Source organism: Heliangelus exortis, chromosome 6 (genome assembly GCF_036169615.1).
Source record: "Heliangelus exortis chromosome 6, bHelExo1.hap1, whole genome shotgun sequence".
In the NCBI taxonomy this organism is placed as follows: domain Eukaryota; kingdom Metazoa; phylum Chordata; class Aves; order Apodiformes; family Trochilidae; genus Heliangelus; species Heliangelus exortis.
This window is the reverse complement of record NC_092427.1, coordinates 24905195-24932554: the sequence shown is the minus strand read 5'-3', so window position 1 is coordinate 24932554 and position 27360 is coordinate 24905195. Positions and strand designations below refer to the sequence as shown.

Genomic DNA, 27360 nt, shown 5'->3' with positions numbered 1-27360 from the left:
TTTGTTCCATCTGCACAGAACCCCAGGTAATAAATAGCCATTCCAGTCTAGTGTCCCAGTCTATGATTTGGGTTGTCATAACACCACAGCAATTGATGAGTTAATGCCATGTTTTATAGTGTGCACTATAGATTCAGAATTAGGAACTGCTAAAGCACATTAAAAGCTGGAGTATTACAATCAGATTTAACTGCTTCAGTGAATGTCAGAAAATGTTCAGTACTTAGTGTTGCCAGATGTAACCTGTCTGTAAATTTGCACAGATACTCTGCTTCCTCCCCTCAGATTTCTTCTTGTGTGTGTATATAGAATATGCATGTCCACAGCTTTCATAATCAATTAAACATACTATACCTTCCCCACCTTTAACTTTACACCTTTAGTTGTAGCAGAAGGCAGTAACTGTGATGACACAGTTAAAGTGCTGTACTTGTTTTCCCAGAGGACACTGCTACAATTTGTAATGGAAAAACAACTTTGAACATTTTGCAAAATAGCAAACAAAAATGACATCTTTCAGCAGTGGGAAAAGATCTTACATTTACTTCTTAAGTTTCCTTTTGATATTATGGAGATAGAAGGGCTTGTTTCCTCAGCAGCAATTTAGAAATGTCAGCTAGAAGTTTCAGAAAGATAACCCCTAAAGGTACTACACCCACACCTTAAAAAGAAATCTGTTTTAAAAATCACTTCTCCCTCTGGGTACACTACACACCAGGCTAACATCTGCACATCTGTTCTTCATACCTGAGTGTCTCTAAAATGAAGAAATACAGAAAATAAACTACTCTCTAAATCAACAAGATATTGTATTACACTTTGTAGTTCCCATTAACTTCTTAAAGCAATCTTGAACTCTTGGAACCAAACCCCTATAAGTAATCACATGCATTTAACTTTTTCTATGTAAAATTACAATTAAGAACCACCTAAAAGCAATTGATTGGTACTAAAATCTGTATGCTTATTCAGACTGTGATTTGTGCAAGCCTGGCCTGGAGAATATGCAAGTAAGTGATATTCAAAAATGGCTGCTCTATGCAACAGTAGTACAATTTTCTTTCCAGCCAGTCTCTGAACTTCTATTTGTCCTACAAAAAGTTTCCTTACCTTCTCTCTTTTTGATTCCCTGGATGACCAGACCTCCTTCTAACATAATGTCCTGAAAATATATGCTGGCTCATTTCCTACACCTGGCTGTAGGAAGGTTTCCTTCTTACTAGTTTGGTGATTTTTTTTTTTTTTTTTTTTTTTTTTTTTTTTTTTTTTTTTTTTTTTTTTTTTCTCTCTCTTCACCTACAACAATGAGATATTTGTAGCATGGCCACAAAAGCTTCTGCAAAAACACTCTAATAATATTCTTTAGGCTAAATGATTTCACACAACCACAATTAACAGGGTCAATATGCAATATATATGTTCTTCTAGGTGTTGCTAGGTATGATCACCACTAAGATACGAAAGAAAAAAGCAGCAGGAGAAGAATTCTAATAAATAACCCAGAAGAAATATTTCATAAATTACCTAAATGCACAGTTACCACTGGCATCTTCCATGCTGAACCTACCACACTTTGTGGTGGGACATTGTTCCTACCCCTCACTGATATCAATATATTCTTCTCTCGTCACACAAGCATCACTTTAAATTGTGAGAAGCAATAGTCTTTCCTGGCCAATCAGCACCCTATGTGAAAGCAGAGGTTTGATGAAATTCTGTGTCAGATGCCAACATGTTTCTGAAAGAAAGAACACTTTGTCTAAGACAAAACCGTAATACACATGTCTGGTTTTGGGCCATGATAGAACTAATTTTCTTCATTGTAATTTTACTTCCAGCTAAGTCTCCTCTCCTCTATGTGGCTGCACTTGCTGAAATTAATTGCAAGTTTCTCAGCGTCTGCTTCTAGGACTGATAATGCTCAAAGTTTATAGTTACAGCTGGAGAATGGCATGTAGAACCACTGCTTCATTCTGAAACATCTTGTGCTCTGAAAAGAGAAAGGGAGTAAAGGAGCCACACCTGCAACCCTCCTTTAGGAAGGCCAGGAGCAGACTGGTGACCAGAACTGACCAAATGGAGTATTCCATCCCATATGTGTCACACTCTGTATAAAGCTGAGGGATCACAAGGGATTTTCTTTATTCATGATGGCACCCGGGGAGGATTCTCTCCATTCTCCTGCCTTTGATCCTGATCCATGCCCTCCTGAATCCCTGTGTTCCTGCCTCCAGCTCTCAACTACTTCTGACTCCAGGATCCCAGCCTCGGACTTTCCCAGGGCTGCCCTGCAGCCTTGATAGTGATGTGAGTGTCACTGAGGGAGAGGACTGTGGTATCACTTTTGTGTATATTTGTATATATTTAATAATTTTTTTTTTTATCATTACTGTTTCATTAAAGCTGTGTAATTTAGTTTCCAGCCAGTAAGTCTCTCTCCCTTATTCTCTCCTTTCTCTATCAGGGAGGGGAGGGGGGTTAGTAGAGAGCTTCTGTCATTTGTTTAATTGCTGGCCTGGAGTTAAACAATTTTACACAAAAATCAAGCACCTCCTCTGAACTCCTTACACAGCACAGACTTCTACATTTACAGGCAACCAAGGACTGTTTCCATATTCCTGCAAAGCAATTGTTTTGTACCTACTGGATACCAGTACATGGACAGCATAATTAATGCAGGCTACTGGTTTCTGCCCTTAAAGGTATAAATAACAATAAGAAAAGGAACTATTAGGCTCTATTGTGATAATTTGGTCAAGAGTCAAAGGACAGAAAGAGAAGCCATCACAATCAACATATGTATTATTCACACAGTATCTGTGGAAATTTGGCACCAAAATATTTCAGCCTGAAGACCACCTGATTTCAAAGCACACACTTCAGTATTTTGCTGAATTGGATCCTCAACAAGATAAATACTAGTTAACTTTCATCAAGAACTTTGTAATCTCTCTCATCCCAACTCCCCAGTTTTGCAATTTGGCATTTACAACACATAACCTTACCAACCTGTTGTAAAAGAGTTTACATTAGATGTCAGTGGAGCAGATACACTTTTAAACTAAAAAGTAGAGATATGTCTTAAAAATACATGAAACACACCCAGAAATAATCCCACCTTTATCACCCACACTAATTTGGACCTTCCTCAGTGACTACAAATGCACAGGAACTCAAGCTTATAATTTAATTCTGCTTTTGCAACTCTATCACTTTCTAGGACTGTCCACCATAAAACAATACATGAAGCATTTCTGTTTGATGTTGTCTAGTCCTAAAAGTCAATCATAAAAACCCAAGCTCTTAACACATTGCATTTAAGATAGTTTTTTTCATTACTCATGACAACAAAGTCACTGTCACTTGTTCACACAAATTGAAGCACAGTGTGGGTTTTTTGACCTGTCATTCTTTCCATGGGCAGATCAACTAAAATGACATTATTGCCTGTCACATGCTCAGTGTGGTCCTAGCAGCTAGAGGCAAGAAGACCTCCTGACCTCACTGCACACTTCCTGGAAAAGCATGAATATAGCACCCTTTAGTTTGAATATTGGTGCAAACCACCTGTTGCCTGCACTGGGATGAACAGAGGAAAGACACAAAATATCAACAAGACAAGCTAGCAAAATGGAGAGGAAGTGTCCTCTTCAGTCAAGCCAAATGCATAAATCCACCAGTCAACACTACATTAAGTATCTAAAAAAAAAAAACAAAACAAAACTGCTTGAACTTCAACTTCCTTTCAACACACTTAATGATGCTGTTTACAGTATTCTAGCATGTTACCAGGTTTTTAAGACAACAAAAGTGCTCAACTACCATTGTAGTACTCAGTGTTTAACCCTACGACACCCGTGGCCCAGGGCACATGACTGCTGCCAACAGAACACACACAGGGAGTTTAAAATATTTCCTCTCTCAGTACTGCAAATGCTTGCAATAAATTACTTACAAAACATAGGCCTGACTCACTTTTCACCATTTGTACACAGCTGATTTCAACAGTTACTCTCGTGTAACAGAGAAGTAGGGGAGGGGAGAAGAAAGCCCTGTACGCAGATAATTAACCATCTTTTTCATTGAACCATAATATACTTTCTCCATAAACTGGCAACAGAACCAATCAGTGTACACATTTAATTTCAAACACAAAGTAATTTTAGGAGCTAGCATTATTGTACCATTTGAAATATTCTCTGTTCTCATCAAATGATTCCCTCTGTAATTGATGTCATAAAGAATATCTCTGTTAAGCTGTCTTCATTTCCACAGTTTTCAATCCTTATGATGATCAATTATTTATATACAGGCTAGATGAAAGGCAAGATTGTAATGACTCCAAGAGATTTAAGAGTGATATAATAAATCTTGAAAGCAGAACTCAAGTGGGTGATGGTAACAAAAGCCAGTACTGGATGATCACATTTTACTATTTTTAGAAGTTCCCCTTCACTCCAAAAAAAGATCATCAAAGCAGCACCTCCTCTTGCAGTTCTCCTATTGTACTTGTGATGGACCTTCTGCTTCCCCATGAGATCCCTGCCACCCTCACCAATTCCAGCTTATTCTTCCTTAAAAAGAAAATGCACATGTTTGTCCCTTTCCTTATTAGCTGACTAATTTTGGCTGCCAGGATGACCTGAGTGGCAGCAGGAATTCCTTGATCTAATTTTTTAAGAAGTCCCTCTTGTACAAAGTATATTAACACACCTTTATCACACCAAGAGTGATACAGGGCTTCAAAGTTTACATTTTTATCCAAACTTTCAAAAAACATCTGGTTGGCTTAGTTTCAAGGCCACAATAAACATAAGCACTGTCGTCAGTCAGTATCCATGTCATATGTAACTTAAAAAGGACATACACTTCTACACTTCTGACTCTCATCAGACTTGAAAGAGAAGTCTGGCAGAAATACCAATGACTTAGATAAATCAAAGATTTGAACCCATGCTGCCATCTGCCTCCTTTTTCCCACAATTCTCTAAAGAAAAGATTCAACAGCTAAGGGTCACTGCTCTATTTTCTGTGATCACACTAAGCCATCAGATATGCTTAAGCATGTGGGTTCTGGCTTACTTCCAAGTGTAGCTTCCAGCCACATTTAGGAACATACATCCCTACTAATTGTTCAAACAAACAAGCCTACACTAAAGGATATCCTCTGGATTTCTCTCAAAATACAACAAAGACATTGTCCAAGTCTTACACGTCTTCTTCACACTTTCAGTAATTTGTTGTAACCTGGATACAGGCATTAGGTATTAAAATATATACTGTAGCTATAAATGTGTGCTGCAACAATGACCAATAATTTGGGGAACCAATTTTGGACAACTGTAAAGAACTTCAATTTCAAATTTACTCTTCATTGCATGAACCCCAATCTCAGTTAAACGGTCTTCAGTTGGGACAACAAACACTATAAAGATCACTAAATTATTAAAAATTTGGGGGAGTTAAGCCCAAAATCTGTGGTTAAATATAGGGAAAATTCCAAAGCTTTAAGTAAGTAAAAAATTCTCACTAGCATTTTTGTTTCAATAAGCACTTCAGATTTTTATTACTTACTTTAAAAAGATGTACAGTAGGTACACCTTGCAACATGATCTTACCCTTTTAGACTGTACTATAGTGTTTCCTATAGTGGCAGACAAATTATGATATTAAAAGATTACATATCCTATGAACAAGTTTTACAGAAAAAAAAATGTCAGTTTTCCTCAATTAAGACTCATAAAATATGGTCCTAATTGATTTGTATAACAATAAATACGGCCATGGTAACAATTAGTGCTGAAGTATTTTTGCCATTTTATTTTGCTTTCTCTCCTTTGAGATGTCTTCTTTTCATAACACACAGAAAGAAACAATAACTCTTGAAAAATGTCTTCAAGGAGTTAATTCTAAACAATAGAGCAATCCAGTCCAGAAAGCAGCTAGAACTGAGCTCATGTCAACAGGTAGAATTTACAGTCCCACAAAAAGAAATGTTTAACAGTCAACTATTTAGCTGCAATAAATTAGACTTTCACTGCGTTCTTCTTATCACTGGGATCTATAGATGAAAAGCAGTATATAGTAGCTAATTATTAATTTTATTTATTGCCACAGGCAGGATTTGCTAGTAGTATTCTGTTCCTTAATGTGAAACTAGAGATCAGAACTTTATGATGACCTGAAGCTGATTTCTTAACAGTTTTGATTTCCTGCTCTTCATAGTCACCATAAATCTTGGTTTCCTCCTGAAAACTTCAGAGGTTTCTAACTTCTTATCTATCAGCCTCTAAAGTGTTTCCAGACTCCCACAAATGTTTTAGCAGACTCTGCAGGCTCGCCTGCCACTCTGCTAAGTGTCAGGCCATATATCTCTTCTGGGGGAGTTACCTACTGAAGAAGCCATAACCATGGGAAAAACATATAAGCAGGGAGGACCCAGAGGCACCCCAATCTCAGCTGAATTCAAAGTCTGCACCCATGATGTCATCCCAACTTGCTTAGCATGCAAACTAATCGAATAAACCTGGGCTTAAGATCACCAGGCTAAAGCCAGAAACAAGCTTCAGCAGTTCTCTGTGTCTGCAGTCCCAAGGTCAAACAAGGCAATGGTCAACATCCTCCAGCAACTGCTCTGCAATGGCACTGGGTGATGGATCTCAACACCGATACGTGAAACTCAGGTCATGGACCACGCTGTGCTTTACTCAACACTCATGGCAGAGATGTCATCACACAGGCACTGTAAGTTTACAGCCTTAAATTTGGTTATCTCGAAAAAGACTGGTGGGGACTGAGAAAGGAGAGCACAGATGCTGGAGATGGTGGTGAAGAAGGAAAAGGAGTCTGCAAAGACATGCTTCATCACTGCTGAAGCATTTGAGAACTAGACTAATAATGAAATATTTGCATTTGCCCTATCCATAGATAGATCCACCAGAACAGGTCAATGGAATAAACAATTTTCTGTTCAGTCTGACTTTGACACTTGGTTGAATTCCTGAGAGGTGTTCTCAAGCAGCAAAACAAGGGCATTTTCCCCACCTCTGCTATGAGCTGTCAGGAGCTGTCACACTGCTAGGGAAAGCATGGGGCAAAGTCAGAAGGAAACGAGATTTACAGTGCTTCTGTAATACAAAATGTTAGCAGGAGTGCAGCTCAGCAAAGCCATTATTTTGTCCAAAAGTAATCTTTTTTTTTTTTTTTTTTTAAAAAAAAAACCCAAAAAACCAAACCACAAAACACTCCACACATAATAAAGGCTATCCTGGTACTGAAAAACAAGCAGTGTAACATGGAAGGACAGTGTGGCATGGAATAAAACATTTTGCATGACACACTGGCTTCTCATGTGAAAAATCGCCCAAGATGCCATTTATTACTTTGGTCTGTAGTTCTTAAAGAATACAAAGTGAATATACAAAAGGCTTCTCCCCTTTGATAGCATTATCCTTTCAAGTGTGGTGATAGGTTTGATAAATGTCTACCAACCTAAGGGACAAGGTGTCACATTTGTGTTGCATGAAACATGAAATAACACAGGACTCACTGTCATGTTCTCTGACGGTTCTTTCATGTTCAATTATGTTGGTTTTAAAACTGTTTGGTTTGCTTCTGCTGTTTGCATGGACTTATGTGAATAGTTTAGTATTTTGCTTGTGTGGTTTTGATGACATGTGATGGAATTCATACTTTTATATATGCTTTTATAAGCAGGTGCTGAGAATCCTGCCTCATCTCTCCATTTGACTCCTAGATGCAACATTCACAGATGAAACTCTTTTGTGTGAAGAAGAGCCGAATGTTTACAGATGTGTTTGATGGAGATAGCTTTTCTGCTGAAAACTCTTTCCAAACCATGGTTCTCTTACTAATACGAGGTAGAGTTCATACAATGGGAATCTGTGTTTGATGGGAAACATGCTGCTAAAAAATACCACCATGTTGTGAAAGAAGAAAAAAAAAAAAAAAAAGTACAGTTTTATGATGTCATTGCAGACACTTTTTCTCTATTTTTATAGAAGGAAAAAAATCAGCTGCAACCCCACCCTCAGGTTACCCTGTATCACTTTATCAGTTGGATACTTCAATAGGTAGAAGAAAAAACTGACTTCACCCCAAGGAAATTTTTTTTCAAGTTTTTTTTTTTTTTTTTTTTTTAATGGGTTTTTTTTATTTTTTTCAAGTGACCATTCTGTTCTACCTCCTGTACTGCCTGCAATTGCCAGGGCTTCCTTCTCTCCTCTCCACCCTGTTTGTAACCCCAGGCAATGAGAGTCAGCTGGGAAGCACAGGAATTAAGCAGCGTTCTTGGGATTCCTTCTCTCCCCACACACCCTAAAATGGCTCTTTGCTGTCTGTGTAATGGGTTGCACTGACAGCTATGAAATTACCTTTGTGACTTTGAATATTTTTGCAGAGAGATGCCACTAAGTGGCTTTGTTATATTTGGATGCATTCTTCTTATTATTTACTAATTCACATTTCTCAAGCACAGGGCCTCCCTAGATCAACAAATGGCAGACAACTCTGCATCTGCTCTCTAGACCCCCCCATCCATTGCTGCTGATTTTTACTGTAGGCTGCTCCCTCCTTCCCCTCTCCTAACTCTTCTGGGCCTCAGCATTTTGTCCATTTTGCCAAGCTCCTCAAACATCTGCTTCCTCCACCACTTCTGCTCTTGATCTGGAAAACAAGCCTGTCTCTGGCACAAGCCTGTGATCAGAATGACTCTCCACATCAGAAAACTTTTGGTCCCACCCCATCAGCATGAGTAAATCTCCAGACTGCCATCTCTACTGACCTCAGTTCAGAACTTTGCCTTTCTCTACTTCCCTTTTCACTACATGACTGTGACAGTCTCTCATAAGAAGCCTGACAAAGCATGACTTGTTCTTACTCTTACCAATCAACTTTTGCTTTCAGTGATTATGTTCAAGACATTTCCATGGTGGTGAAGAAGGAAAAGGAATCTGCAAAGACATGCTTTAGCACTGCTGAAGCATTTGAGAACTACAGTAATAATGAAATATTTGCATTTGCCCTATCCATGGATAGATCAACACTCAAGTGCAAGTGCATCAGTTTCTCATCTGTTTTCCCTGGATGAGGGGAAGGATGTGGACATTGTCTACCTGGACTTTAGTAAAGCCTTTGACACCGTGTCCCACAGCATTCTCCTATAGAAGCTGGTGGCCCATGGCATAGACACATATACTCTTAGTTGGGTTAAAAACTGTCTACATGGCTGGGCCCAGAGTTGCAGTCAATGGAGTTAAGTCCAGCTGGCAGCCAGTCACCAGTGCTGTCCTTATCAATGACCTAGGAGGGGATTGAGGGCTTCCTCAGTAAATTTGCAGATAACACCAGGTTGGGTGGGAGCGTTGATCTGCCTGAGGGTAGGCAGGCTCTGCAAAGGGACCTGGACGGGCTGGACCAGTGGCCCTAAATCAATAAAATGAGGTTTAACAAGGCCAGGAGCCCCCGGGGGGGGTGTGTGTGCCAGTTGGACACAGTAATCTTAGAGGTCTTTTCCAACTGTGACAATCACATCATGCTATGATTCTGTGATTCCTCCAGCCAGTCTATAACTACCTCCTGAACTTCCCCAACAGGCTCCTGATGCACATTTTTTCCCCACTTCCATCTTCAAATGGAAATACAGAACAATCTCGTCCTCCTAAAATGCACAAACAATACTACCCCCCACCCCCCCAAAAAATAAACAACAAACCACAGCAAAACACAACCTGACTTCCTTCTTCTCTTAAACACATTCTGTTTTGTGAATACCATTACATAGAGGATTTTTTCCACAGCACTTGCAGCAAAGATCCTGTCTAATCTGGCTTTCCTCCTCACATTTCAATAAATACTCTGTCATTAGAGTTTGAAGTGGATGTTTCCTAGACAAATCTCACAGCCACTTACTCCATTTTCATTACCTCTAAGTACCATTATTTTGAATACCCAGCAGTGCAAATAAATAGCTACATCCTCACACCCCTAATTTCACTGAAATTTTCATAGCCCCATTGCCCAATTTCTTCAACCAATGCTCCAGGACTCTCCCATTTTTTCCTCCAGTTTTCTGTGCTCTATACCACATTTAAGTTATGTTATCCTTTAGTATATTTCACCTTCTTTTCAAGACTAAAGACTTGTTTGTTGACTCCCTGGGTTCAGGGAGTCAGGAATTCCCTGGCAGGAATCTTTATTAGCATCAATGAAACCTAACGGGTATGTTACCAGCAGCTAAAGCCCAGAATACCTTTAGTATGCTCTTCCTTTTTCCTCTATCTTTCACCATCTCTTGATTTCAGTCACTGAACTACCCCACATGATTAGTAGCCTCTTTGTGTCATAAACTTGAGAAGATTCTCTTTGCCTTAATCTCTCCAGTCTTCACATTCAGATAAGGTCTAATTTTTGTAACTGAAACACCCATTGCTCTCATCCCTTTGCAGAGGGGCTGAAAAATTTCTTCATCTAGCTGAAATAGCTTTGCCTTTACTCTTGAACAAAACAAGTTAGGAAGAATTTTTTTATAGTTTTAGCTCTGGAGTTTCTCTCTAAAGCATGCTTTGAGTTACTGCTCCTTCATTAATGTATTTTCTTTTCAGCTTTTCTCATGGAACAAATACAGAGCTAATTTGACTTCTAAGAGGTTTAGAGATTAAAACAGCCATGAAAAAAACAGCCCCAAAATTCCTTACCTTCCTCCTTTTTCCTGAAAGTGAGCAGAGCTCATGCAACAGGCAGGAAGGGGTAAAATAGTTTGGGAGACCAAAGCAGCTGGTCCCATCAGACAACCGCACCCAGCTGTTTTATATATGGGACAGGAAGAGGAAATTAGAAGCTAGAGTAGGAGGATAATTCCCTGTTCAGAAGCTTAATGTGAAAAGACTGCTTTATTAAAGGCTGTATTTGTTTGTACTACATACAGATTTGAACAAATAGGAAGCACCACCACTGCTGCAGGGAAAAAAGGGGAAAGAATTTTTACTTATTTTTCCTGTGACTTGTGTCTTTTTTCCTCTTTACTATGACACTTTTGCTTTGAATATATTTTACCAGAATACCAAAAATTGAAGCTGGTTTTACTGGATTTACCTTTCCATTTTTCCCCAGTTCTTATATGTTTTCCTTTAAACAGTTATTTGTTACAAATTACAAATTATGTAAATTAGTATCTTCCCTAATTTCTGTGAATGTTTTAGTCTTGACTCAATGCCAATATGAATAATTCTTCCAACCTCGACTTTACTCACAGGATCACACAGCATGTTTGGTTTCCAAAATGCTTGTATTAAATTTCTATGGCCTATCAAACAGCTGCTTTGGACTATCAAAAGGTCGCTGGAGCAAGCAGTGATTTCCTTCTTTCCATTTGTGAAACATTTTGGGAAAACACTGTAACCAGATTGAGCTTTTTAGCTCAGTTGCTATCAGAAGAAACAACAAGGAAATTCCTGTTCTCCCCCTGTTCTTAGTCTGTGAATATTATATCAATTTCTCTGCTACAGTGGTAATGTCTTTCTTCTAATACTTGAGTAAATTCACCAGTTTATAGCAGGAAGCCCTGCTCGTAAAAAAGGAGATAAATACTGAGTCTCCTGTCTTTCTACACTTCTTGATTACATCATTTTTTCATTAGGAATGGTTTGTACTACAGGCAATACACAGTTTAGAATTGCCAATCTTGCCATAATTTGCAGCAGAACTGCTATAAAGTGAAGCAAACTCATTTTTAAACCTCATTGCATTCTATAACTCTATCTTATTTTTCCTTTCATTAATAAAAAGACAAGAGTCCATGCTACATTCTCTATGAATCAATGCAGACTAATGTAATCATACTTTACACACTCAAAATGAGAACTAAGTAAAAAACGAGTATGGAAATTAGTCCAATGTATTTAGAAATTTAACACTACTACATTAAAAAACATCCATAATGGCTGCAAATCTATTTCATGGACTTAGAGTTTCTCTTTTTATCACAGAATATAACTTTTAAAACTGTTTGAAACGTTTTAATTTCTTAGTTTCTAAACTCTTGCAAAATGTGTCTGCTGCATAATGAGAAAGTTCTAATGCCAATATCATTTGGCACATCTTAGAGACAGACATCAGTATTTTTACCTGGCTCTCATAATCAGTGCCCATTTGGTAGGTGTAAATTACTGTATTTTTTCTTTGAATTTTGTCATTCTTAAAGCCCAGAGTGTGAGAATTTTTTTTATTCCTGTTGGTATACATATTAAAATTTTTGATAGTGCATCATCGTGCATCAAATTATGGAATCATAGAAAGTCTGGGGTTGGAAGGGACCTCGAAAGAGGTCAGAGCAGGGTCACCTACAGCAGGTCACACAGGAATCCATCCTGGTGGGCTTTGAATGTCTCCAGGGAAGGGGACTCCACAACCTTCCTGGGCAGCCTGTTCCAGTGCTGTCATTCTCACAGTGAAAAAATTCTTCCTAATATTTATATGGAACCACCTATGCTCCAGTTTATAACCATTGCCCTTTGTCCTAGTGTTAGTCACCCCTGAGAAAAGCCTGGCTCCATCCTCTTGGCACTCAGCCCTTACATATTTATAAACATTGATGAGGTCACCCCTCATTCTCCTCCAAGCTGAAGAGCCCCAGCTCCCTCAGCCTTTCCTCATAAGGGAGATGTTCCACTCCCTTCATCATCTTGGTTGCTCTGTGCTGGACTCTTTCAAGCAGTTCCCTGTCCTTCTGGAAATGAGGGGCCCAGAACTGGATACAACATTCCAGATGTGGCCTCACCAGGGCAGAGTAGAGACCTACTAGCCACCTCCCTTCTAATGCACCCCAGGATGCCACTGGCCTTCTTGGCCACAAGGACACATTGTTGGCTCATGGTCATCCTTCCATCCACCAGCACCCTCAGATCCCTTTCCCCTATGCTGCTCTCTAACAGCTCAGTTCCCAGCCTATACTGGTACCTGGGGCTGTTCTTTCCCAGATGTAAGATTTTACACTTGCCCTTGTTGTAATTCATCAAATTTCTCCCTGCCCAACTCTCCAGTCTGCCTGGGTCCCTCTGAATGGCAGCACAGCCCGCTGGGGTGTCAGCCACTCCACCCAGTTTTGTGTCACCAGCAAACTTGCTGATGGTGCACTCTACTCCCTCATCTAGCTCATCAATAAATATATTGAATAGTACTATATATATACTGCCAGTGCTATATATTTTTGTTTACAGCTACGTCAATGCTATTTTTAACTATAATTAGCTCCTTCTCGCTTCCCTCCTCCCCCCCCTTCAACTTTTGACATCAATGCAATGCCAATGAATTGCATTGTTTCCAAGTGCTTAGCATAGTATAAATGGAGCATGTGAGCTACAAATGAGGTTTTCTCCACATACAGAGGATTGGCTTCTGCAGGTAACCCTGCTGAAATCACTTAAACAACTTGATTTATAAGAAATCTCATGGTTTATATGCAGAACAGAATCTTACATGAAATATCCTTCACATCCTTTGTTTGATGAATATTTACTGAATACAGGAGAGAGAAAAATTTTTACAATCATTTTAGCCATACCAGCTAGATATTATAATAAAGTAGATATTTGCATTAATTTGTATGTACTTAAATATGAAGACTTTAAGCCTGAAGCAATGTTCTTAAATACGTCTTTAAGGACCACCTAGTGGACAAACTCTATACAGCAGTTTTATGTAATCACTACCCCTACAGCATTACACACTCCTCTTTTGGAAAAAAATAAATATGACTCTATAGGCCAGGTTGGATGGGGCTTTGAACAGCCTGGTGCAGTGGGTGGGGTCCCTGCCAATGACAGAGGCGTAGGAGCTAAATGAGCTTTAAAGTCCCTTTCAACCCAAACCTTCCATGATGCTACAGGGGTGTAAAGGAGGGAAAGAAATGCACTTAATTACAAGTTTGTTGCAGATGTCCAATAATATTTTATCTTCTCTTGACAAATTTCAACTTAGAAAGAAAATTTCTTTGCCCAAATACAAAGTATACATATATTCAAAACTTAGTTTGTTCGTTAGGCTGCTTTTTTTTTTTTCCATGGGAAAAGACTGAAGCAGGTGGGATGTTTAATGAAAACAGCAGAAAACTATTTTTTTACTAGATATATGTGTAAAGTTCAGTAAAATAACTGCTTAGTTCTAACAGAACCTGCATTCCATGCAATGACATGTTGTATCTTCAGTCTCCAAACCAGAGTAAATTGTAAAGTGGAAGCAAACAGCATTTGTATTAAAAAGTAATGATGTAAAAAAAGTCTTCAGTAATAATAATCTGAAATGTGAGTAACCTCAGACATGCTGCCTTCCCCCATTATGGAAATTTAAAAATACATTTTCTCAACTAAACTGTACTCCACATAGTTAGCAGCACATTCACCCTATTACATAAGGCATACCTTGTCACGTGCAATTTGGAATTATTGCCTATATTATAAAGAATAAAGATATATTTGTTTGCCTTTACAACATGATTTACTCAATTTGTCTTCATTCAGATTTATTAAATATTCATTTATTCATTGTAGAATCTTGCATATTTCCTTATTCTGCACTCAGGCAAAGTGTTAATAAGGGACCTTAACTACAAACCGTATTTTTCTGTCATTTGGTTGTTTATAAATATACCACGGTCTTGAATAAATTCTGAATATACCAAGGAGCACAGTTTGATGGAAGTATTATTCCTCTGTTTTTTCCACCACTGGCACAAAACAACATATTTTGTAAAATAATTTTAAAAAAGGGTTTGATGTTTTGTGCTACTTATTCTGCTGCCTTACAGATTCTGGAAATAAGGCCATTACTGTGCAGCGGAAATGTAAATTAATAATTATACAGCATTCTCTGTGGCATTAAATAATTATTTCTCATCATTCCTTACCAAATGAAGCCTACGTATCACAGGGACCCACTCTATATCCTTTAAATGGTCTAGGGCCAACCAGTTCAGGGAGTGTTTGTGCTCAAGAGGAATATGGCATCATGGAAATTCACAAGGAACAAGCTATTTCTGTGGAACATTCTGCAGCTGGAGAAGCAGAAGACAGAGGAAAAAAAAGTGTGTATCATGTTTGAAGCTTGAGTCCTTGTGTGGGTGGAAAACCCTTGCTTTAGCAGCTACCTCTTTGTGTAAGCTGAAGTGGGCCAGTTCTGGCCAGTAAGCAATTTAGAGTTTCACCGTGTTTGCTAATGAAAGGAAAAGCTTTCAAAAAATTAATGTGAACGGGATAGTGTGAGAGCTGAGCCACACACAGACATCTCATATTTTAGACAAGGTGATGATTCATATTAAAATTCTAGTACCAAATGAAGATTTGGGAAGATGGCATAAGGGAGGTTGGGCAGCTTCATTCCAGCAGGGTGGATTTTACCCGTGGGATAAAAAAAGGCTATATCACACTCTAGATTTTGGAAAAAATCTTTTATTCAAAACAACATATAGAATGTATTCCTACTCACATGAAAAACAGAGATAGTGGATGAGAACCAGCAATGAAGGCAATCACAAATATCCCAGAATAGGTGTTCTGAACACAAACTGAACAAAATGGGAAAAAAAAGCAAACAACATAGCTCATTTGAAGTCAGCTTGATACTGAGAGGGTTTCTTCATGAATTAATTTTTTTCAGGAATACATGGGTGATGCTAAGGCCTTTGTCATCATTAAATAACACATATGAAATTATTGGGAAGGGATTGGAAAGTTAGGTGTTAAGTGGCTTCAAAAAACTGCCTGATGTCCAGAGCCTGAGTTATTCTGAAGCCTCTGCTAAATTGGCTAAATTACTGCAGTCATGTAGCAGACTGCATAAAGTGCACAACTTCCCCCCACAGTCATTCCAGGGGTCAGGATGCTGCTTGAACTCCACAGCACCTCCATCTAGAACCCCTGCTCCTCAGCACACATACCATGCACTAGGGTTTGGAATATCTCTACAAAGCTTATTCCACATTCTCTACATCAAAGGAATCCTTTCGCTGCAGAACTGAGACTTTTATGACTCCTTTCTGCTACATTAAAGGGACTGGATTGAGGATCTTAACCATTTGTGCAAAAGACTTCCTTCTTCTGTGCTTACTTGGGGTTAAACAAATTTTCATATGGCCCTCAAAACCAGCTTGAAAGCACTAGAAAATCAGCTACAGCAAGCTGTGTTCTGCTACCAGCAACAAAACAAAGGAAGACTTCAACATATGTGATTTGATTGAGAACAACTGTGCCTAGGACAATTGCTACAATTGCTGGTTGACAGGAAAAGAAATCACACTTGCCTGTTCAAATTCAGTTCAGCAGTCTGAAAAGGCTGGTGATTACCTGATAGTCACTCATATAAGAATAATTCACAAATCTAACGATATTCTCTTAAGATTGTTGTCACCATCATATCTTACTGTCTGTGTTAGCAGGTGATGGCACCCCTGTCACAGCTTTTTTTTTAATTACACACCTTGGGTGAGTATTCATGTTGCTGCAGTTCACACTTTATTTTTTTCTATGGATAACTTCACAAATGAAGCTGTAACTAACACTTTTAAGAGAGAGAACAACTCTCTGATGAACTCCAATCTTATCTGCCTAGTAGAGAAACCATTACACATTCTTGGGGGGTGGTATTGGCTTCAATATGTCCAATTTTGTAGTAGCTGCAAGACGCTCTTTTGTTTTTTATGTCTTTATTGACATCAGGCCATGACACAAACTGCACAGGCAGGTTTTGGGGCCCTGACACCTGACCTATAGCAGGGTTTATAAATCCATAAAACATGGGATTGCTAATTCCTAAGAACAAGGAAATTAGTAAAACTGTTAAATGTGGTGGATTAGCCAAAACATAAAATTGAAAGAAACCCCTGTATTCATTAATTCCTTCTGGTACTCATTTGATATTTTCCCAAGACCTGTTATAGCCATCTTCACTTTCTAATTTGTGTTAAGCAGCAGAGACACTCGGTCTAGCTGCCAACACCTTTTACCAAAGATTTGCAGGCTGGTGGCCACCAGTTCAAGCTCAACAGGTTGGTTTGTTTGTTTTACAAAGACATTTTCAACTTGCAGATATTCCTAGCAGGAATTGGGGAATTTGATACTTTTAATGACCATAAGAAGTGCATGGGTAAAACCATGAGAGATGACTTAAGCCTGTCTAGAAATGCTTGTCATTACAGACTTGTCTGCAATTTGTTGATGCAGTAGATGTGTGTGTGCCTTTTTGTATGCATCAGAACTAAAAACCCAAACAACAAACAACTGGCTTGCAAGCTGCCCTTGCTGCTGCCGTAAGATGTGTTCTCATAGACTGCCAATGCTTCCTGCATCAGTGCTGCTGGTATTGATGGATGAAGATTTGTCATTTGAACAGCAAAGTTTTAAAAGTTGAATTTACATAGCAATTTTCTGTGAAGAGTTCCAAAGGTCTCTTTGGCACTCTTTAAATATTTTATTAGGGAGATACAAGACACCCCTCCCTGTAAAATCCAGTGAAGGGCCATAGTCATAGTCAGCTATTTTGGAAAGTTCATGGACTAAGAAGGAAAGGAGATGGGCAGAAGAATGTGTTCTTTTTTACATCACAGTGAGAAACTGCCACTAGCTCCTTCTACAACTTGCTAAGGCATCATAGACCAGTGGCCCTGTGGTGTCTGGCTGGTGACACTGTGGTTGTGTAAAGCTTTTCCAGGGCATGAATGAGGGGCTGCATTCAGCTTCCCTACACCTCAATTTTGGAAGGAGGAAGGGTGTAAATCCAAGGACCTCTCCCATTCCTACCCTCTAATGGTGGTGGTGTCCCCAGAGAAAAGATCCCACACAGCAAAGGAGAAAGCCTGCCTCTAAAATACTGAACTATGTCGTTTGTTGTAGTTGTTCTGTCATTTGAATAATTCAGAAAGAGACAACATCTAATTCTTCGATATAACCTCATTCAGGTTGAATAGCTTTCCTGTAACAGCTGGAAGGCTTCATTCTGCTCTGGTTTGCATTAAGTTGACTTTTAAAAATAACAGCTTATGTCAGAGTAGAATTGGGCCCTTTGCTTGCCTAAGGCATTGAACATCTTTTACCTTTGCACACAGTTGTCATGACAAATAATTTCTACTACAAGCTTCTCATCTCCATTTTCTTCATTTTTCTTCATCTTTTTTTTATTAAGTGTTCAGAATACCCTTTCCTGCACATGTGAATGGTTCCAAACAGCAGCGCTGTAAGGGTCTGTCTAGACCTGGCCTGTTGCTAACAGCAGCCCTAGCCAGAAAGGCCCCTTTCATTATAATCCTGAAGCATTCCTGAAGGGGGGATGCCAAGTGTGACACATGGGACTGGGATGAACCTGCTCCTCTGTTGCTGCAGGCACATCCCCATTCAGTGGAGGGTCACTGCTTGGGAAACACCACCCTGTGATACTGGGCTACCCGGGGAATAGGAAACCACCTTCCACTCTGACCCAATGAATGCCATTGCCCAAACTGCCTCCATGGACCAAATTCAGGGATTGTGGAGGAAAGTGTGTTACATGATGAAAAAAAGCTCTCAATGGGACCTTCCCATGAAGGGACCAGGAAATGGAGTAAATTTTCCCAGCTTTGCCTTCCCTCTACATCTGACTCCAGGTTTATGAGAGAGATAAAAAGCAAAAGCACTTGCTGTGCATTTACACCTTTCACCACCTCCTCATGTCCTCTCGCCTTTGAACACCAGGCAGCTCAGGACGCTCTGCCATTTCTACAGCAACGAAATCTGTCTTCATCTGTGATTTCTAGGACAAGCCCTTGTTCAGCATTCTTATCACTTTTCTATCCCTGATTTGATTTTCTCTTTACGCCCAAATTAAATTTTCCAGCAAATTATCCCAGCTGCTGGCGAAGCCTCCCCCGAGCGCAGGCAGCAAGCTCCCTGACTTTGCGGTACACGCTGCTCATCGCATCTGCCCAGCCCCAGCCCCAGCCCCAGCCGCTACCTCCCGCCTCCTCCCCTCAACAAGGAGCGGCGGGAAACCCGGCCGAGCCCGCCCGCTCGGCGGGAGGGAGCTGCTCTGCCGAGTCCTCCCGCAACCGACACAACGCAAAGCGACGGGCGGCTGCGCCAGCGGCCTCTCCCGCCCTCCACAGGGTGACAGCTCCGCTTGACGCATCCCCCGCTGCCCCTCACGGGACGGGACTGGACGCAGCGAGACAAGATGGCGGCGGGCACACACGGTGCCGCCTTCGCATTGTTGCTGCCCACCAGTGACACCCAGCGGTGCCTCGGAGCAGGGCGGGCTCCCGCTACCCCTCTTCCCGCCTCTGTCCCACCCGCAGTCCGTGTTTGGTCGATGTCGTCAGAGGGATGCCCCACCCTCACTCCTTGGTACTTCCATGGCGCCAGGGAAGGCCGGGGGCTCGCCAGATGTGTGCCTTGTGCCGCTGGCGGGCATTTCCCCTCGCTTCCACCATGGTGAAAAATGCCGTGGTGGCAGCTGGGGCTTGCACCAGGCCGTCCCCCTGTTCCTGGGCCGGGCGGGGTGGAGGTGACCATGAACACATTTTGTCTCACGGTTACCTGCTCCCCTTCAGACTCAAGGGAGCAGAATTTGTCCAGAGTAGGGCCATGGGGATGATCAGAGGGCTGGAGCACCAGACACCTTGTGCTAAGAGCCAGATGTACATTTCCACTGACTTTCATTGTAGGGTAAATGGAGACAGATCATAGAATCATAGAATCATAGCATTGGCTGGGTTGGAAGGGACCTCAGAGATCATCAAGTCCAACCCTTGATCCACTACTGCTGCAGTTACCAGACCATGGCACTGAGTGCCACATCCAGTCTCTTTTTAAATATCTCCAGGGATGGAGAATCCACCACTTCCCAGGGCAGTCCATTCCAATGCTTGATCACCCTCTCAGTAAAGAAATTCTTTCTAATGTCCAACCTAAACCTCCCCTGGCACAACTTGAGACCGTGCCCTCTTGTCTTGCTGAGAGTTGCCTGGGAAAAGAGACCAACCCCCACCTGGCTCCAACCTCCTTTCAGGGAGTTGTAGAGAGTGATGAGGTCTCCTCTGAGCCTCCTCTTCTTCAGGCTGAACACCCCCAGCTCCCTCAGCCTCTCCTCATAGGATCTGTGCTGGAGTCCCTTCACCAGCCTGGTTGCCCTCCTTTGGACCTGCTCCAGGACCTCAATCTCCTTCCTAAACTGAGGGGCCCAGAACTGGACACAGTACTCGAGGTGTGGCCTCACCAGTGCTGAGTACAGGGGCAGAATCACTTCCTTGGACCTGCTGGCCACACTGTTCCTGATACAGGCCAGGATGCCATTGGCCTTCTTGGCTACCTGGACACACTGCTGGCTCATGTTCAGCTTCCTGTCAATCCAGACTCCCAGGCCCCTTTCTGCCTGGCTGCTCTCAGCCACTCTGTGCCCAGCCTGGAGCTCCCCATGGGGTTGTTGTGGCCAAAGTGCAGGACCCGGCACTTGGCCTTGTTGAACCTCATCCCATTGGAATCAGCCCAACTCTCCAGTCTGTCCAGGTCCCTCTGCAGAGCCCTCCTGCCTTCCAGCTGATCCACACTTCCCCCCAGATTAGTGTCATCTGCAAATTTGCTGATGATGGACTCAATCCCCTCATCTAAATCATCAATAAAGATATTAAATAGAACTGGGCCCAACACTGATCCCTGGGGGACACCACTAGTGACCGGCCGCCAACTGGATGCAGCACCCGATAAATACATGCTACTGAGCCCTTCCTTACTGGAGATATATGTAGTAACTAATAAATTAGAAAAAGTACAGTTTGTCACTATGCTACGGAAAATACTCAAGGTTTTTTTTAAACTCTTGACCTTTGCTTCTTCACTGATGATATTTTCCTGAGGAAGCCATAGAATTGACATACTTATCCATCTTTACCTAGACTTAGAGGAAAGCTGTTAAGAGTACAGAAAACTTCAGAAACAGAAATAAAAGCAGCTCATTTTCCTTTTACTTGCAGGTGGAAGAAAATTCACTCTATTTCAGTGAAACTGCATGTTTTTGGAGCTGCTCATTGCTCCACTCCTCCAGGTTGAACAGTTTCCTAATCCCCTTTCACTCTTGTAACCATGGCTACCCAAGTCCAAAAAACAATGGTCTTTACACATCTGGTTTTGGTCTAAGTAAGGTCCCTATTGCCATTAGAAGATCTTAGATGTGACACCAAGTGGCGTTTGCTGGTGCCCTGCCTTGTTCAGTGCCTGGTGCCCACGGGCAGGGTGTCACAGAGCACTGCAGAGGGGCCCTGGCAGGCCTGGGGAAGCTCAGCAATGGTGCCCATGGCTTGGGTGTGATGCTGGCACACAGAGAACCCCTCTGCACACCTCTTACTGCTCCTCTTCAGCTGAGAGCCTGCTTAAGCCTTGGTGTCAACACTAATAGTTAAAGTACAAGAATATTTTAGCTTTAGGTAACTTGCATAGGGTTTTCAGAAACTGTTTTAATACTATGGGTCTGGAGTGTCTAGATGCTACTGTAACTTGGTAATAATAGAAAACAACGATACATGTGAGTACTTGAATTACAGGAATAATTTCAGAAGAGTAGGACAGAAATGGTCCTCTTCTTAGCTCTGCCAGCTTATTGAAACTGGTTGTCTTTTTTTGCTTTTTTTGGTACACAATAACTGCTATTTACATCTAATTTATTATAAGCACATGTTGAGTAATAGGCCATAAAGCCTTTGGAGCTTCTATTTTCAGTTACATTGTACTGCTGCTGGATAAGAAATGCAATTGCTGAAATTTGTTTTCAATGGTATGTTGATTAAAAGCTGCTTGAGTTTAAAATTTCCAACCATCTAAAATGAAAACCCTTCACATGCTTCATATCCCTGGCCAGCTAGACCATTTATTTTCCTACAATGTATAAATAATGGATTTTACTGTTTATATGAATCCATCATCAAACTAGGTTGAATTCTCAATTGGCAGAGTGAATTGTCTTGCAGTGAAGCCAGCTAGCTGGAACTAATTTTGAAATGGGTATAGCACATAATTATGGTAACCTAGTGTGCAAGAATTGATCCACCTGAATCAGTCCTATCTGGTGTAGAACCGTATGAATAAAAAATATGCCGGAAACATAGCTGCCTGGTTAGAAACTAAATCCATTTTTATTTAGTGGTTTAAATTCCTTTCATAGTGGAAATCAAGTGTCAAAGTTGAATATATTTCATACTAGGTTTTTCATTGAATGCTTTAAGCATAAGCACTGGCAACAATTTATAGATAGTCTTGACTCTGCAGGGGGTAAAAGATGTCCATAGAAAAAGTAAAACCATTCAAACAAGCTTCCTGGGTTTAAAATTTACTTTTAATCTTGTAGGTTTCCATTCCCAGTGTGTTTCAGAAAGCATCTGATTAAACCATTCACAGTTGACCTGGTGGCTGCAGGAAATACCCCAAAACAGGTGTATTCCAAGCTGAGCAGCACACAGGCAGGTGACCAGCAAGGCCAAAAGATGTAGCAGGAAAAAAGAAAGTAGCAGTGTTGGTTTCCACAATGGGAAAGTTTTTGTAGAATGGAAGTTGCCAGCAGAAGCATTGAGCAAGGATGAACTGAGCAGGTGAAGTGATGGGATAAAATTGATGGAAGACGTTGAAGGAAGCACAAAAAGAGATAATATAAGGGGATTAAATACAGAAAAACTTGCCAGTTGAGCTGGAGGTTGAGGATATCTGAAGCAGAGAATGACTGGGGAAGGGATGGAGCCTTTGAACATAATGAAATTTATGGACCTCTGAAAGCAGAGATAAAGATAAAGCCTTTCAGAGATGGCTAAAGATGAAAGACTCACAATTAATCTAACTTTTGGAGTTGTATCTAGCTAAGGGATCTGCAAGATTTAAAACTTTTCTTCTGCTGCATGATGTGCTATGGCATTGTATCTTCCTAGAAAACATCCTGTGACTGGAGAAGGAGGATTCCATTTACCCTCAGGCTCCATGCCTTGCAAGGCTCATATGAATTCTCTGGTGTTATTAGCCAACCATGAGCTTCCTGAGATAACCAAAGTAGTCAGGTTTTGCTATACAGTTATTTTTTCACCTTGATTAGAAGGAAACACACTTACATCTAATATCTACCTTGAATGTAGCTCACCAAAAGCCCAAAGAGTCACTGAAAGGCTCTGTGGGTATCAGACTGCTGATTATATCAGATATCACACTGTGGATGATCAGACCTGCACATAGTGGTATGACAGATACTGAGACTTTCACCACAACCTTCAAGTAATAAAAAGTACTTCTCTAACAGCAGCTATTGCTTACTTCAGTTTGATGAATGCCAGTGTAGCAAACAGCATGAGCAGAAACGCAAATAAGAATATAGAACTTTTAAAAATACAGCAATTTCTCAGTTTCAATTGGGAAATTAATCTCCTTGGAGAAAAGGAAGTTGCAGACATCCTGGTTCCAGCTGGGATGGATCAGAGAGGTCAGTGAATCTAGAACTTTGCCATTGTGGGCACATATGTTTCCTAATGGATTTTTCAGATCTGTGTTTCAAAGGCACAAGTATCCCCTGTGCCTACCACTGGGGAAATTGTTCCACAGCTTGTCAAAATTCATGTTCAAGAAGCATTTCTTGATGCTTAGATATTTGCATCTCTGTCACTCTCTAGACATCATTGATGTTCTCTGTGAATCCTGCTGAAAAATGCCTTTCTTTCACTGGTGGTCTTCAAGTATTTGTGGTCTGTTATAATGTCCCCCATTAATAATTTATTAGCCAAACAATTTTTATATTTAACTCCTTTTATCTATCATCATAAATCATCTGCCTTGTCTTTGGATCATGTTTTGTGCTCTTCTCTGAACTCTATGTTATCGATATCCAGAAATGCAAATAACATTCCAGAAGGAGCTGTACAATCAACATACAGAAAAGTGGCTATTTCTTCCTTTCTCAGTGATATGATACTGTTTATTTTTCCCAGTAGTGCACTGGCCTTTTCACACCATATCATGTTGCCAATTCACACTATTTAGTATGAGCTATCTCCCTTCAATCTCTTTCACCATTACTGCGTACCAGAATTTTCCTTCCTGTCATTCCTTCTCAGATACCCTCACAACCTACATTTTTTCAAAGCTGACTCTCACTTAGTTATTTTCTTTCCATGGTTCTATCTTCTCTGGGAAATTCTTTATTATTTTCTTTGTACACTGATCCTTCTGTCTTTCATGCTTGTATCTGTGAGTTCCATCAAAGTGCTGTGCACTCCCTTTTCCAGATCATTAATAAAGAAGTCCCACAAAGACTGCTCCTCACAGTCATTCACATGATATCCAGGAGACACTTCCCACCACCTCACTACATTGCAGCTTATTTCCTGTAATTTCATTACTTCAACAACTTGAAACCCATATGGAAATGGCCAAGCCAATGTGAACTAGTTTTTTTGGCAAGTTTGGTGAGGTACAACAACATCATAGCTCTATTGAAGCTCATCCTCATCTCTGTGAGAGCTCCCTGTCCCTGCTCCAGGCTCTGTACCCAAGGCTCACTGAAGTCAGAGGTGACTATTAAAGACAGGGAGAAGATTTATGAGAGTCTGGCTGCAGTACCCCTGCAGTTGTTAAAGTTGGTAATGTTAACTTTTTCCTCTGCTCAAATTTTTCGTTTTTTTTTTGGCTTGTGTGCAGTGAACATAAAGGACTTCAGCTAATTCTTTTAAGCCCTAGAAGATGCAGGTTGTCCAGGATTTTTTTATTTAATCACATTTCCCTAATGTTTTCCCCTATGTGTCCTTTATCAGTTTTTGCAATTTCTTTCACAGTATCCTTATCCCACCCTCCCTCAGTGCTCCAAGCATTTCTGTTTTTGTTTTACTCGCTGAGGAAATATTTGAAAATGAACTTGGTGTTAGAGTAATTTCTGAGTCTTTAATTTATTCCTTGTGTGTGAATGGATCTGTTCTCACTAGCATTTCTTCTCTTTGAAGAATACTTATAGAAGCCCTTGAAAGAGTCAGTGTCAGTCTCCTTAAACTCTTTGGCTTACATAGAATTTTGCGATTTTTTTTTTTTTTTTTTCAGTTGGATTGGGAGGATTGGAGATTTTAGATTTGGTGATTTATTCTTAGGTGTGTTTGTATTTAACTTGCAATTCTTGATTGACCACATAGTCAGAAAATAATAATTTCTTTTTAATATAACACCACTATCTGTGGAAAATGACATCTTTGTTGTGAACAAATTTTTGTGCCATACCTTGAAGACATTCTTACTGTCCTGAGGCACTGGTGAACTTAACACTATTTGAAATAAGCATAACTGATCAAGATTTTTCTTATGCTAGACCCCAAAAGTGGGTTAAAGTATATTGAGTTTTTCTTCATTTCATCATTTCCATGTGTAATTACTGTTAGTGATCTCTAGAATAAGATGAAATTGAGTGATTTCACACTATTTAAATTACAAAAATCATTAGAAACGTAACCTTGGACAGCAGTAGCTTCTTCAAATAATTGATGAGAGAAGGAGCAGAACATGATGGCTATCAGAAGTTAGTCTTGGCTCTCAACACAAAAAGGAAGTAACAAGCACAGTGAAAGACCAATTTATGTCTTATATAGCCTCTGTGACACTTCTTTCAGTTTGAAAGATTTTGGTAAGTGATAAGTAATCAGCATAACTGTTTTGGGCAATAGAGATACTACTGTCTCTCTTGTTAAAGATTGGGAAGCAAAGGGATGGCAGTGAGGTAAATCAACCATGTGGCATGAACCAGACCTATAATGAGGTTCTGTTAAAAGGAATCTCTTATTTTGTTTACACAAGCTACTTTGCCACTGCAATTAGGTATATTAAAAAAATCCCAACAAGCACACAAAAGCACTAGGAAGTAAGTAATGGTGCATTGTTAGGAGAAAGGTATGAGATCTGATTTAATACCTTTTTCACATTTCTAATACTTCCCATTCTTAGTTTTATTTCTGGATAGAGAAAGTTTTTTTAAATGCTAGCTGATTCTATCAACATCTCAGTTTATGTTATTAGGGATTTTTTTTACAGTAATTTATTTGATTACAAGTGGGGCTCAGACTTTCAGAAAACAAGAGCCTCTGGAATATGCTCTAACAATTGTCTGTGCTCCCCTCAGACAGTGCACTCACTGTATGTGGGTTAATTGACAGAACCACTGTTTTACCCCACTGTATGTTGTTCTTATACTGCTGGATATAGCTACAGTTAATATCATCTATGCAAAATCTGATATTGGTTTCAATGTGCTATGAATACGTTGTGCTTATGCTGAATGGGATAAAAGAAAAGTGAGTTTATTCTGCATTTGTTGAATGATGTTCTACAACAACCTTGTGCCTTACATATGAATCTCGTGAAAGTAACAGATGAAAACAGCAAAAAGTACCACACTAAGAAGACCAGGTCTCTGGCTTTAATTGGATTCTATCCTTTCAAACAGAGGAATGTCTAATTTTCTATGGAATGCAGTAAATATCGATGTTGAGTTAGAAACAATTAAAAAACCAAAGTATTGGCTTACTCAGAGGAGAGAAGTAATGTCAAGTAATAGGTTGTTGAGAGCCTTACATGTAACAAACAGCTAATTTCAGTCATATTGCTAGAAAACATGACTTCCTTCTAAAACTTTATCACATTTGGCACTCTTTCTCTTATTGAAAAGAAACAAAAGACTAATCTGGCATGAAGCCTATGCTGCATTTTACCTTTAATGGAGACCTCTTCAGATTGCATTTTAGACTTAGATGGGTTATATAGCAGCAAACTTCCATCTTTATTGCTTGCTATGAATGTGAGTTTTATGGAAAACAGGACTGTCAAGCTAACAGCTTTGTGTGCATATTAAAATATAGTCTTTTTTTTTTTTTTTTTTTTAACCTTAGACTAGCTAAGTATTTTTTCTGCATAGTGTGCAAGCTTGAGAAATTAAAGCACCTTAAAATAGTTTGTATTTAGGTGACTAATGGGAAATGTATGTGGTATGAAGATGGAGCAGTCAACATTATTTTTTTTTGCCAGCTGCTTTCATTCAAAATAGGTGTCATGTGGAGCTCCTTCCCACTTCTCTTGCACAGCTGCTGAGGAGATGCTGCTGGTGCATGCAGAGGCATAAAAGACTAATGCCTCCCAGTTGTGGTTTGCTTGAACCTTGTGCCAGCCCCAATATTTCAGCCCAACCCTCTCTGTGTGCTGGGTAAGCATCGGTGGTCGCTGTGGGCAGTGGGAGCACTTGGGGGGTAGTGGGGAGGCTCTGCCCTGCCCCAGCCCAGCCACATGGCTCTCCTGTATGGAGATTCTGCCAAGCTGCTTTTGCAGGTCT

At 40.2% G+C, this 27360-nt stretch overlaps 1 long non-coding RNA gene across 1 annotated transcript in view; it reads right to left on the bottom strand.

Moving 5' to 3' along the window:
* Window positions 1-1208: 1208 nt before the first annotated feature.
* The window catches only part of LOC139797273 (uncharacterized), an 85479-nt gene continuing 59327 nt past the window's right edge, over window positions 1209-27360 (bottom strand). The window contains exon 2 of the long non-coding RNA XR_011726385.1: window positions 1209-1286. This is a non-coding gene — a long non-coding RNA (uncharacterized lncRNA). The remainder of the gene's footprint in view (window positions 1287-27360) is intronic.